The 13,363-nt window shown below is 43.2% G+C and overlaps 1 protein-coding gene across 1 annotated transcript in view; it reads left to right on the top strand.

The window, feature by feature from the left end:
• Positions 1–13,363, top strand: part of SLC7A11 (solute carrier family 7 member 11) — a 478,205-nt gene that overhangs the window by 118,893 nt on the left and 345,949 nt on the right. The gene's annotated exons all lie outside the window — the stretch shown is intronic.

Here is a 13,363-nt window from a genome sequence, read left to right as displayed (position 1 = left end):
TACAGGGTTAAAATGAGAAAAAATAGTTACATTTCTCCAGGTACTCTATATATTTTAATGTTCACACTTGAATGACAGCTATCGTTGATGATTTTAGTACTGATGACCAATCCTTAGATTGCTTGGGGTCTGCCCTGTTGTGAATTCTGTGGCTGAATTCACTCCTGTGGTCACAAGTGGTACTGCAGCTTCTGAGCTTCCTCCCTCAGGTGTTCTGGTGAGCTCATTAACTGCTTCATTACTTAACTCCGCCTGATGCTGCTATCCTTGCTCCTTGTCAATGTTTCAGTGTTGGATCTGAGCTTCTCCTGATTGTTCCTGTGACCTGCTGCTCTGTATAGCTAAGTGCTTTTTGCTTTTTTGTTGCTTTTTTTCTGTCCAGCTTGTCTTTTGTTTTGCTGGAAGCTCTGAGACGCAAAGGGTGTACCGCCGTGCCGTTAGTTCGGCACGGTGGTTTTTTTTTGCCCCCTTTGCGTGGTTTTGCTTTAGGGTTTTTTGTAGACTGCAAAGTTCGCTTTACTGTCCTCGCTCTGTCCTAGAATATCGGGCCCCACTTTGCTGAATCTATTTCATCCCTACGTTTTGTCTTTTCATCTTACTCACAGTCATTATATGTCTGCCTTTTCCTTTGGGGAATTTCTCTGGGGCAAGTCAGGCCTATTTTTCTATCTTCAGGCTAGCTAGTTTCTTAGGCTGTGCCGAGTTGCCTAGGTAGTTGTTAGGCGCAATCCTCAGCCGCTTTTAGTTGTGTTTAGGATAGGATCAGGTGTGCAGTCTACAGAGTTTCCACGTCTCAGAGCTCGTTCTTGTATTTTTGGGTATTTGTCAGATCACTGTGTGCGCTCTGATCGCTAAGCACACTGTGTTTCTGGATTGCCTTCATAACACCTGTCATTAGCAAACATAACAGTACAAGGAGCCAAACTAATGATTCTCAATAGAGGGAAAGAAAAAGTTCTGACATCATTTTTTTTTTTTCTTCTGCTCTGTGTTCACTTTTTTTTTTCCCCTAGACATTTGGGTGATTCTGGACACAGGTGTGGACATGGATATTCAGGGTCTGTGCTCTTCAATGGATAATCTCGTTATAAATGTACAAAAAATTCAAGATACTATTGATCAGAAATCTATGTTAGAACCAAGAATTCCTATTCCTGATTTGTTTTTTGGAGATAGAACTAAGTTTCTAAGTTTCAAAAATAATTGTAAGCTATTTCTGGCCTTGAAACCTCATTCTTCTGGTAATCCTATTCAACAGGTTTTGATTATTATTTCTTTTTTGCGCGGCGACCCTCAAGACTGGGCATTTTCTCTTGCGCCAGGAGACCCTGCATTGAGTAGTGTCGATGCGTTTTTCCTGGCGCTCGGATTGCTGTACGATGAGCCTAATTCAGTGGATCAGGCTGAGAAAAGTATATTGTCAGAAATTTAGGAAATGGTCAGTACTCACTCAGTGGAATGAATCTGCGCTGGCAGCTTTGTTCAGAAAGGGTCTCTCTGAGGCTCTTAAGGATGTCATGGTGGGATTTCCTATGCCTGCTGGTTTGAATGAGTCTTTGTCTTTGGCCATTCAGATCGGTCGACGCTTGCGCGAGCGTAAATCTGTGCACCATTTGGCGGTACTGCCTGAGGTTAAACCTGAGCCTATGCAGTGCGATAGGACTATGACTAGAGTTGAACGGCAGGAATACAGACGTCTGAATGGTCTGTGTTTCTACTGTGGTGATTCCACTCATGCTATTTCTGATTGTCCTAAGCACACTAAGCGGTCCGCTAGGTCTGCCGTCATTGGTACTGTACAGTCCAAATTCCTTCTGTCCATTACCTTGATATGCTCTTTGTCGTCGTTTTCTGTCATGGCGTTTGTGGATTCGGGCGCTGCCCTGAATCTGATGGATTTGGATTATGCTAAACGTTGTGGGTTTTTCTTGGAGCCTTTGCGGTGTCCTATTCCATTGAGAGGAATTGATGCTACACCTTTGGCCAAGAATAAACCTCAATACTGTGCCCAGCTGACCATGTGCATGGCTCCTGCACATCAGGAAGTTATTCGCTTTCTGGTGTTGCATAATCTGCATGATGTGGTCGTGTTGGGGTTGCCATGGCTACAAACCCATAATCCAGTATTGGATTGGAATTCCATGTCGGTATCCAGCTGGGATTGTCAGGGGGTACATGGTGATGTTCCATTTTTGTCGATTTCGTCATCCACCCCTTCTGAGGTCCCAGAGTTCTTGTCTGATTATCAGGATGTATTTGAAGAGCCCAAGTCCGATGCTCTACCTCCGCATAGGGATTGTGATTGTGCTATCAATTTGATTCCTGGTAGTAAATTCCCTAAAGGTCGATTATTTAATTTATCCGTGCCCGAACACGCCGCTATGCGCAGTTATGTGAAGGAATCCCTGGAGAAGGGACATATTCGCCCATCGTCATCACCACTGGGAGCAGGGTTCTTCTTTGTAGCCAAGAAGGATGGTTCGCTGAGACCGTGTATTGATTACCGCCTTCTTAATAAGATCACTGTTAAATTTCAGTATCCCTTGCCATTGTTATCTGACTTGTTTGCTCGGATTAAGGGGGCTAGTTGGTTCACTAAGATAGATCTTCGTGGTGCGTATAATCTGGTGAGAATCAGGCAAGGAGATGAATGGAAAACTGCATTCAATACGCCCGAGGGTCATTTTGAGTATCTAGTGATGCCGTTCGGACTTGCCAATGCTCCATCTGTGTTTCAGTCTTTTATGCATGACATCTTCCGTGAGTATCTGGATAAATTCCTGATTGTTTACTTGGATGACATTTTGATCTTCTCAGATGATTGGGAGTCTCATGTGAAGCAGGTCAGAATGGTTTTTCAGGTCCTGCGTGCTAACTCTTTGTTTGTGAAGGGATCAAAGTGTCTCTTCGGTGTGCAGAAAGTTTCATTTTTGGGGTTCATCTTTACCCCTTCTACTATCGAGATGGATCCTGTTAAGGTCCAAGCCATCCAGGATTGGATTCAGCCGACATCTCTGAAAAGTCTGCAAAAGTTCCTGGGCTTTGCTAATTTTTATCGTCGCTTCATCTGTAATTTTTCTAGCATTGCCAAACCATTGACCGATTTGACCAAGAAGGGTGCTGATTTGGTTAATTGGTCTTCTGCTGCTGTGGAAGCTTTTCAGGAGTTGAAGCGTCGTTTTTGTTCTGCCCCTGTGTTGTGTCAGCCAGATGTTTCTCTTCCGTTCCAGGTCGAGGTTGATGTTTCTGAGATTGGAGCAGGGGCGGTTTTGTCACAGATAGGTTCTGATTGCTCAGTGATGAAACCATGTGCTTTCTTTTCCAGGAAGTTTTCGCCCGCTGAGCGTAATTATGATGTGGGCAATCGAGAGTTGCTGGCCATGAAGTGGGCATTCGAGGAGTGGCGTCATTGGCTTGAAGGAGCTAAGCATCGCGTGGTGGTATTGACTGATCATAAGAACTTGACTTATCTCGAGTCTGCCAAGCGCTTGAATCCTAGACAGGCCCGTTGGTCGTTATTTTTTGCCCGCTTCGACTTTGTGATTTCGTACCTTCCGGGCTCTAAAAATGTGAAGGCGGATGCTCTGTCTAGGAGTTTTGTGCCCGACTCTCCGGCTTTATCTGAGCCAGCGGGTATCCTCAAGGAAGGAGTCATTGTGTCTGCCATCTCCCCTGATTTGCGGCGGGTGCTGCAAAAATTTCAGGCGAATAAACCTGATCGTTGTCCAGCAGAGAAACTGTTCGTCCCTGATAGGTGGACTAATAAACTTATCTCTGAACTTCATTGTTCGGTGTTGGCTGGTCATCCTGGAATCTTTGGTACCAGAGAGTTAGTGGCTAGATCCTTCTGGTGGCCATCTCTGTCACGGGATGTACGTACTTTTGTGTAGTCCTGTGGGATTTGTGCTAGGGCTAAGCCCTGCTGTTCTCGTGCCAGTGGGTTGCTTTTGCCCTTGCCGGTCCCAAAGAGGCCTTGGACACATATTTCGATGGATTTCAATTCTGACCTTCCCGTTTCTCAAAAGATGTCAGTCATTTGGGTGGTCTGTGATCGCTTTTCTAAAATGGTCCATCTGGTGCCCTTGGCTAAATTGCCTTCCTCCTCTGATTTGGTACCTTTGTTCTTTCAGCATGTGGTTCGGTTGCATGGCATTCCTGAGAATATTGTTTCTGACAGAGGTTCCCAGTTTGTTTCAAGGTTCTGGCGAGCCTTTTGTGGTAGGATGGGCATTGACCTATCCTTTTCCTCGGCTTTCCATCCTCAGACTAATGGCCAGACCGAACGAACCAATCAGACCTTGGAAACATATCTGAGATGTTTTGTTTCTGCAGACCAGGATGATTGGGTGTCCTTTTTGCCGTTGGCTGAGTTCGCCCTTAATAATCGGGCCAGCTCGGCTACCTTGGTTTCTCCATTTTTTTGCAATTCTGGGTTCCATCCTCGTTTCTCTTCAGGACAGGTTGAGTCTTCGGACTGTCCTGGTGTGGATTCTGTGGTGGATAGGTTGCAGCAGATCTGGACTCAGGTAGTGGACAATTTGATCTTGTCCCAGGAGAAAGCTCAACTTTTCGCTAATCGCAGACGCCGTGTGGGTCCCCGACTTCGTGTTGGGGATCTGGTTTTGTTATCTTCTCGTCATATTCCTATGAAGGTTTCCTCTCCTAAATTTAAACCTCGTTTTATTGGTCCGTATAGGATTTCTGAGGTTCTCAATCCTGTGTCTTTTCGTTTGACCCTCCCAGACTCCTTTTCCATACATAATGTATTCCATAGGTCGTTGTTGCGGAGATACGTGGCACCTATGGTTCCATCTGTTGAGCCTCCTGCCCCGGTTTTGGTGGAGGGGGAATTGGAGTATATTGTGGAGAAGATTTTGGATTCTCGTGTTTCTAGACGGAAACTCCAGTATCTGGTTAAATGGAAGGGTTATGCTCAGGAAGATAATTCCTGGGTTTTTGCCTCTGATGTTCATGCTTCCGATCTTGTTCGTGCCTTTCATGCGGCTCATCCTGGTCGGCCTGGGGGCTCTGGTGAGGGTTCGGTGACCCCTCCTCAAGGGGGGGGTACTGTTGTGAATTCTGTGGCTGAATTCACTCCTGTGGTCACAAGTGCTACTGCAGCTTCTGAGCTTCCTCCCTCAGGTGTTCTGGTGAGCTCGTTAACTGCTTCATTACTTAACTCCGCCTGATGCTGCTATCCTTGCTCCTTGTCAATGTTTCAGTGTTGGATCTGAGCTTCTCCTGATTGTTCCTGTGACCTGCTGCTCTGTATAGCTAAGTGCTTTTTGCTTTTTTGTTGCTTTTTTTCTGTCCAGCTTGTCTTTCGTTTTGCTGGAAGCTCTGAGACGCAAAGGGTGTACCGCCGTGCCGTTAGTTCGGCACGGTGGGTTTTTTTTGCCCCCTTTGCGTGGTTTTGCTTTAGGGTTTTTTGTAGACTGCAAAGTTCGCTTTACTGTCCTTGCTCTGTCCTAGAATATCGGGCCCCACTTTGCTGAATCTATTTCATCCCTACGTTTTGTCTTTTCATCTTACTCACAGTCATTATATGTGGGGGGCTGCCTTTTCCTTTGGGGAATTTCTCTGGGGCAAGTCAGGCCTATTTTTCTATCTTCAGGCTAGCTAGTTTCTTAGGCTGTGCCGAGTTGCCTAGGTAGTTGTTAGGCGCAATCCACAGCCGCTTTTAGTTGTGTTTAGGATAGGATCAGGTGTGCAGTCTACAGAGTTTCCACGTCTCAGAGCTCGTTCTTGTATTTTTGGGTATTTGTCAAATCACTGTGTGCGCTCTGATCGCTAAGCACACTGTGTTTCTGGATTGCCTTCATAACACCTGTCATTAGCAAACATAACACTGCCCATAGGCATTCCCACCTATAAGCTGTTAGTAGGTTCCACGTTGACCTAAGCAAAGTATAGAGACCTGAATCACCACAGTGCCATACACTGTGTATATAGTGTCTGTACTCGACTACTGCAGCTCAGCTCATGATTAAGTTAATTGGGGCAAGTAGACAGGACTTGAAAATGGCCTCAACACAGTGTATGGAATAGCAGTGTTGTGGTTGTTTGCTTTGTTTACTACTATTGCTGCATAGCCTGCTAAGAGTTGTCAGGGGTTGGATTCCCATTGATATGATATTGATGACTTACCCTGTCAGTAGATAATCAGTATCAAAGTCTTGGACAATCCCTCTAACCAGTTCTTTACATATGACTGATATGGTTCTGTCCTTTAGAGAAAACTTATTAAAGGAAGACATTGGCTGTGTTATTTAGTCATTAGACACTAACAGCAGTGGGTTCGGCAAACACTACCTGCCGCTACAGGGATTCACCGGTTTCTGACATGGGACCAGAGGGGATGTATGGGTAATAGAATCATAGAATACTAGAGTTGGAAAGGACCTCAAGAGTCATCGTGTCCAAACCCCTGCTCAATGCAGCCCACTATTCACTAACCCATCTCAGACAGATGTCTGTCCAGCCTCTGCTTGAAGACTTCCATTGAAGGAAATCTCACCACCTCTCTTGGCAGCTTGTTCCACTCATTGATCACCCTCACTATGAAAAATTTGTTCTAATGTCTAGTCTGTATCTTCTAACTTTCAGTTGCATTCCATTGCTTATCATGTTTCCATGTGCAAATGAGAATAAGGATGATCCCTCTACACTGTGACATCCCTTCAAATATTTGCAGACAGCTATTAAGTCTCCTCTTAGCCTTCTATTTTGCAAGCTAAACATTCCCAGATCCTTTAATTTTTCCTCGTAGGAGATACTTTGCAGTTCGCTCACCATCCTGGTTGCTCTTCTCTGAACTTGCTCCAGTTTTTCAATGTCTTTTTTAAATATGGTGCCCAGAACTGGACACAGTATTCTAGACAAGGCCTGACCAAGGAGGAGCAGAGGGGTACAGTTAATTCATGTGATCTAGACTCTATGCTTCTCTTAATACATAACAGAACTGTGATTGCCTTTACTTTGATGCATCACACTGTTGACTTATGTAAAGTCTATAATCTATTAGTATATCCAATACTTTTTCACATGTACTGTGGCTTAGTTCTATTCCTCTTATTCTGTAGATGTAATTTTCACTTTTCTTTTCCAGAAGTAGAATCTTGTATTTCTTCTCCCTGTTTACAGTGCCTTGCAAAAGTATTCGGCTCCTTGGAACTTTTCAACCTATTCCCACATATCATGCTTCAAACAAAAAAATACCAATTGTTTTTTGGAAATTCAAAAACTGAAAAGTGGGGCGTGCAATATTATTCGGCCCCTTTACTTTCAGTGCAGCAAACTCACTCCAGAAGTTCAATGTGGATCTCTGAATGATCCAATGTTGTCCTAAATGCCTAATGATGATAAATATTATCCACCTGTGTGTAATCATGTCTCCGTATAAATACACCTGATCTGTGATAGTCTCAGGGTTCTGTTTGAAGCACAGAGAGCATCATGAAGACCAAGGAACACAACAGGCAGGTCTGTGATACTGTTGTGGAGAAGTTTAAAGCCAGATTTGGACACAAAATGATTTCCAAAACTTTAAACATCCCAAGGAGCACTGTGTAAACGATCATATTGAAATGGAAAGAGTATCATACCACTGCAAATCTACCAAGACCCGGCCGTCCCTCTAAACTTTCATCTAAAACAAGGAGAAGAATGATCAGAGATGTAGCCAAAAGGCCCATGATCACTTTGGATGAACTGCAGAGATCTACAGCTGAGATGGGACAGCAAAGTATAGAGACCTGAATCACCACAGTGCCATACACTGTGTATATAGTGTCTGTACTCGACTACTGCAGCTCAGCTCATGATTAAGTTAATTGGGGCAAGTAGACAGGACTTGAAAATGGCCTCAACACAGTGTATGGAATAGCAGTGTTGTGGTTGTTTGCTTTGTTTACTACTATTGCTGCATAGCCTGCTAAGAGTTGTCGGGGGTTGGATTCCCATTGATATGATATTGATGACTTACCCTGTCAGTAGATAATCAGTATCAAAGTCTTGGACAATCCCTCTAACCAGTTCTTTACATATGACTGATATGGTTCTGTCCTTTAGAGAAAACTTATTAAAGGAAGACATTGGCTGTGTTATTTAGTCATTAGACACTAACAGCAGTGGGTTCGGCAAACACTACCTGCCGCTACAGGGATTCACCGGTTTCTGACATGGGACCAGAGGGGATGTATGGGTAATAGAATCATAGAATACTAGAGTTGGAAAGGACCTCAAGAGTCATCGTGTCCAAACCCCTGCTCAATGCAGCCCACTATTCACTAACCCATCTCAGACAGATGTCTGTCCAGCCTCTGCTTGAAGACTTCCATTGAAGGAAATCTCACCACCTCTCTTGGCAGCTTGTTCCACTCATTGATCACCCTCACTATGAAAAATTTGTTCTAATGTCTAGTCTGTATCTTCTAACTTTCAGTTGCATTCCATTGCTTATCATGTTTCCATGTGCAAATGAGAATAAGGATGATCCCTCTACACTGTGACATCCCTTCAAATATTTGCAGACAGCTATTAAGTCTCCTCTTAGCCTTCTATTTTGCAAGCTAAACATTCCCAGATCCTTTAATTTTTCCTCGTAGGAGAAACTTTGCAGTTCGCTCACCATCCTGGTTGCTCTTCTCTGAACTTGCTCCAGTTTTTCAATGTCTTTTTTAAATATGGTGCCCAGAACTGGACACAGTATTCTAGACAAGGCCTGACCAAGGAGGAGCAGAGGGGTATAGTTAATTCATGTGATCTAGACTCTATGCTTCTCTTAATACATAACAGAACTGTGATTGCCTTTACTTTGATGCATCACACTGTTGACTTATGTAAAGTCTATAATCTATTAGTATATCCAATACTTTTTCACATGTACTGTGGCTTAGTTCTATTCCTCTTATTCTGTAGATGTAATTTTCACTTTTCTTTTCCAGAAGTAGAATCTTGTATTTCTTCTCCCTGTTTACAGTGCCTTGCAAAAGTATTCGGCTCCTTGGAACTTTTCAACCTATTCCCACATATCATGCTTCAAACAAAAAAATACCAATTGTTTTTTGGAAATTCAAAAACTGAAAAGTGGGGCGTGCAATATTATTCGGCCCCTTTACTTTCAGTGCAGCAAACTCACTCCAGAAGTTCAATGTGGATCTCTGAATGATCCAATGTTGTCCTAAATGCCTAATGATGATAAATATTATCCACCTGTGTGTAATCATGTCTCCGTATAAATACACCTGATCTGTGATAGTCTCAGGGTTCTGTTTGAAGCACAGAGAGCATCATGAAGACCAAGGAACACAACAGGCAGGTCTGTGATACTGTTGTGGAGAAGTTTAAAGCCAGATTTGGACACAAAATGATTTCCAAAACTTTAAACATCCCAAGGAGCACTGTGTAAACGATCATATTGAAATGGAAAGAGTATCATACCACTGCAAATCTACCAAGACCCGGCCGTCCCTCTAAACTTTCATCTAAAACAAGGAGAAGAATGATCAGAGATGTAGCCAAAAGGCCCATGATCACTTTGGATGAACTGCAGAGATCTACAGCTGAGATGGGACAGTCTGCCCATAGGACAACAATCAGTCGTACACTGCACGAATCTGGCCTTTATGGAAGAGTGGCAAGAAGAAAGCCATTTGTCAAAAATATACATAAAATGTGTTGTTTAAAGTTTGCAACAAGCCACCTGGGGGACACACCAAACATGTGGAAGAAGGTCCTCTAGTCAGATGAAACCAAAATATAACTATTTGGCAACAATGCCAAACGATATATTTGGTGTAAAGGCAACACAGCTCATCACCCTGAACACACCATCCCCACTGTCAAACATGGTGATGGCAGCATCATGGTTTGGTCCTGCTTTTGTTCAACAGAGACATCACCGCTCTGCTTTCCGGCCGCTGTGCTTACACAGGGCAGAGAAGCAGAGCGCCGAGGGACAGACAGTGGAAGGCAAGTATGTAGTGTTTGTTTTTTTACTTTTACGCTGGTAACCAGGGTAAATATCGGGTTACTAAGCGCGGCCCTTCGCTTAGTAACTCGATGTTTACCCTGGTTACCGGGGACCTCGGGATCGTTGGTCGCTGGAGAGCTGTCTGTGTGACAGCTCTCCAGCGACCAAACAGCGACGCTGCAGCGATCCGGATCGTTGTCGGTATCACTGCAGCGTCACTTAGTGTGACGGTACCTTTACATACATGCTGTTTAATAGTTTGTTCAAAGATCTTTTCTGGTATAGAAGTAAGGCACACTGGCCTGTAACTTTCTGTCCCCTTCTACTTTCCTTTTTGAAGAGAGGAACCACATTTGCCCTTCTCCAATCTTCTGGTATTTCTGTTCTCCAGGATTTTTTAAATATTCGGGATAATACATGCTCCCAGCCAGTGGGCGCAGCCTCGCTTCTTTTCATTTGTATGGAGCAAGGCTGTATTCTTTAATTGGCCGTGCCCACTGATAAGCCGCAATGCTAGTCAAGGGGTGTGGGCTGTAGTTGGGAGTATGTACAATATAACACATACATACTCTCCAGTCCTGGTTCAGAAACTGGTGAATCCGCCAGGGAGATTCATAAAGTCTGCAGTCACACAGAGTAATTGCAGACTTATTGATTTGGACCAGGCAACCCCCTTTAATTGTTTTAAAATTAATGTCAAATTGGATGGTTTTAGCAGGATCTAGAAGTCTACTGTAGAATCCTTTCCTACTTTTGGTAGGGTATTTCTTCAAATAAAAGGGCCCATTAGAGACAACCCCTTAATTTATAAAAACACCATGGCGATCAGTTGAATTTTCCATGAATATTTACAGTTAATAGTTTATTCGTGTTTGAAAAAGCAACTACAGGAGAAATGTAGTTTATAGTAGTATATTCTGCAAATCAAATTATTCATTGTCTATGTAAAACATGCACAAATCGAAGGTCATCAGAGCGAGAGCTGCTGTTTGTTAGCAACTTTGCTGTAGTTCATATGGTCTATAAAGCCACCATTTACTTTAAAGTGAATGAAATAACCACAGGTCCTATAAGGCTATGCCACAAGGGTAAGTCTATAAAAGTGGCACTAAGAAACTTAGGTATATAAACATATAACACAATGTTGCAAAATGTGATTCAAAGTTCCTCACAGATGTTATTACTGTAGACAGCTGTGTGCCTGAATAACATGTGCAAATGTCAGAGGAAAACACGTACAACACTGTGTTAATGAGTGTTAGAAATTCTTGGCAGTGTACCGCTATTTGATAATATATGAGTGTGATACATTACAAAGAAAAATAGCCCAGCTTTGGCAAGGTTAGTGACATGTTTGGGAGCCTACAGATGTATCCCCTGTCATGATAATGCACTCTGATGAAATTTTATGTAACAAGAATTTGGTTCTGAAAGAAACTCAATGTCAGAATTGCTAACACAATGTGATCTAATGAGAAATTCTGAATTTGGTGATGATTTATCTATTAATGTGGAAATCTAAATTTACATTTTAAGTGTTCTCTGCTTCAGAGTTCACTACTCAAAAAAATTAAAGCAACAATTAATTCACATATTGTGTCTCGATTTCAAGCCAGACAGCTTTACTAATTTATATTGGGAAATTTGTAGAGGACCAAATAATATATTAACAGTAGAGATGAGATCACTTTCCGCAACCCGGATTCACGGTTCAGGTCAGTGCTCTTTGGCTGTGGGCAGGAGCTACGCAAATTTCCTGACTTTCCAGGATCCAGGGCTCGTCTTATGAATTGCTGTTCTAGTGCATCGTTACTTGAGCAAATTACGTCTTGCCAAGCTGGCAAATCAAATGCCTTACCAAGGAACCCTGAAGGTCCAAAAATTTGTTCAACCACTGTCCATTGTCAGAGAGCACTAACCTGGATCTTTGACAGAGGTTCTGTGAAGTGATTTACTCATCTCTAATCATCAGTCAATGGAAAGCAAATGTATCTTCTAATTAAGGGCTGGATTTTAAATCACTCCAAAAATATAAAAAAAAAAATTAAATTCTCAGGTGTTTCCAACTTGTATTATCTTCACCACAGCAATTCATACTGCATCTCTTTAGTGTGGATAGAAGGAATGTGCCTATATGCGATCCAAGCAATGTCTTGGCATTTTCCTGACGAGACAGTAGATGGTGTCTTGGGAGATCTGCTCATACACCTGGGTGAGGGCATCAGTAAGCTTCTGGACCGTCTGTTAGTGATACTTTGTGGCATCAGATGCACTAATACGTAATATGCCAGATGTTCTCAATTGGATTCAGATCTGAGGAATAGGAGTCAATGACACCAGAGGGCAGGAATTGTCCTGCTGCAGGATGAGCCAAACAATGGTTCTGAGGATTTCATCATGGTATCAAACAGCAGTCAAGGTACTGTTGGCTATTGTACGAAGGTTTCTCCAAACTTCTAAGGATATGCCTACATAGACCATCACTAGGGTTGAGCGAAACGGATCGTTCATTTTCAAAAGTCGCCGACTTTTGGCAAAGTCGGGTTTCATGAAAAAGTCGCGTTTCGTATGACGCGCTTGGCGCCATTTTTTTCAGCCAATGAAGGGGCGTGGGCAGAGTGATGACATAGGCGTCCACGCCCCTAAGACCTATCGCCAGAGAGAGAGAGAGAGAGAGAGAGAGAGAGAGAGAGAGAGAGAGAAGAAAAAAAAAAAAAAAATCCCATTGGCTTTGCATTGGGTTTCGTGTTTCGGTCGATCCTCGACTTTTCGCCATAATCGGCCGATTTCACTCGACTCGACTTTTGAGATAGTCGGGTTTCGCGAAACCCGGCTCGACCCTAAAAAAGTCAAGGTCGCTCAACCCTAACCATCACTAATCCACCCACAAACCCTGTCTCAGCAGCTCCATACTATTTCACATCTGTCACAAATGCTCAGGGTGGAAATGCTCTCATCTATGAAGAGAACGAGTCATCATTCATGGACATGCTAAACTGATGTTCTCTGGCAAAATCCAATTGAGCTGCATGGCGATGGTCTAAGAGATCACATTCAACTACAGAATGTTAGGCTCCCATACCCAGCTCATGGAATCTTTTTCCATAAGTTTGGTCAGAAACCTCCACAGAATTTGTTTTGCAGGGCTCTAGCAGTGTTATTTTTGTTATTTCTCACATATAAAAGCAAATTCCATCCCTCCTGTGGCCTCTTCTTACCTCTTGCCGTTACCAACCTGTTATCTGCTCTATACCTTTCAGATTTTGCTGGGAGATATAGCAAACTTTCTGGCAACAGCACTTATGGAAGTGCCATTTTGGAGGAGCCAGAATAGTTGTGAAATCTGCATGGGCTGCAGGTATCACCTTATGCTACCAGTAGTTACAAGGA

This window comes from Ranitomeya imitator, chromosome 1, assembly GCF_032444005.1.
Source record: "Ranitomeya imitator isolate aRanImi1 chromosome 1, aRanImi1.pri, whole genome shotgun sequence".
Lineage (NCBI taxonomy): Eukaryota > Metazoa > Chordata > Amphibia > Anura > Dendrobatidae > Ranitomeya > Ranitomeya imitator.
Note: the sequence above shows the minus strand (reverse complement) of the source record. Positions and strands in the feature narration are given on the sequence as shown.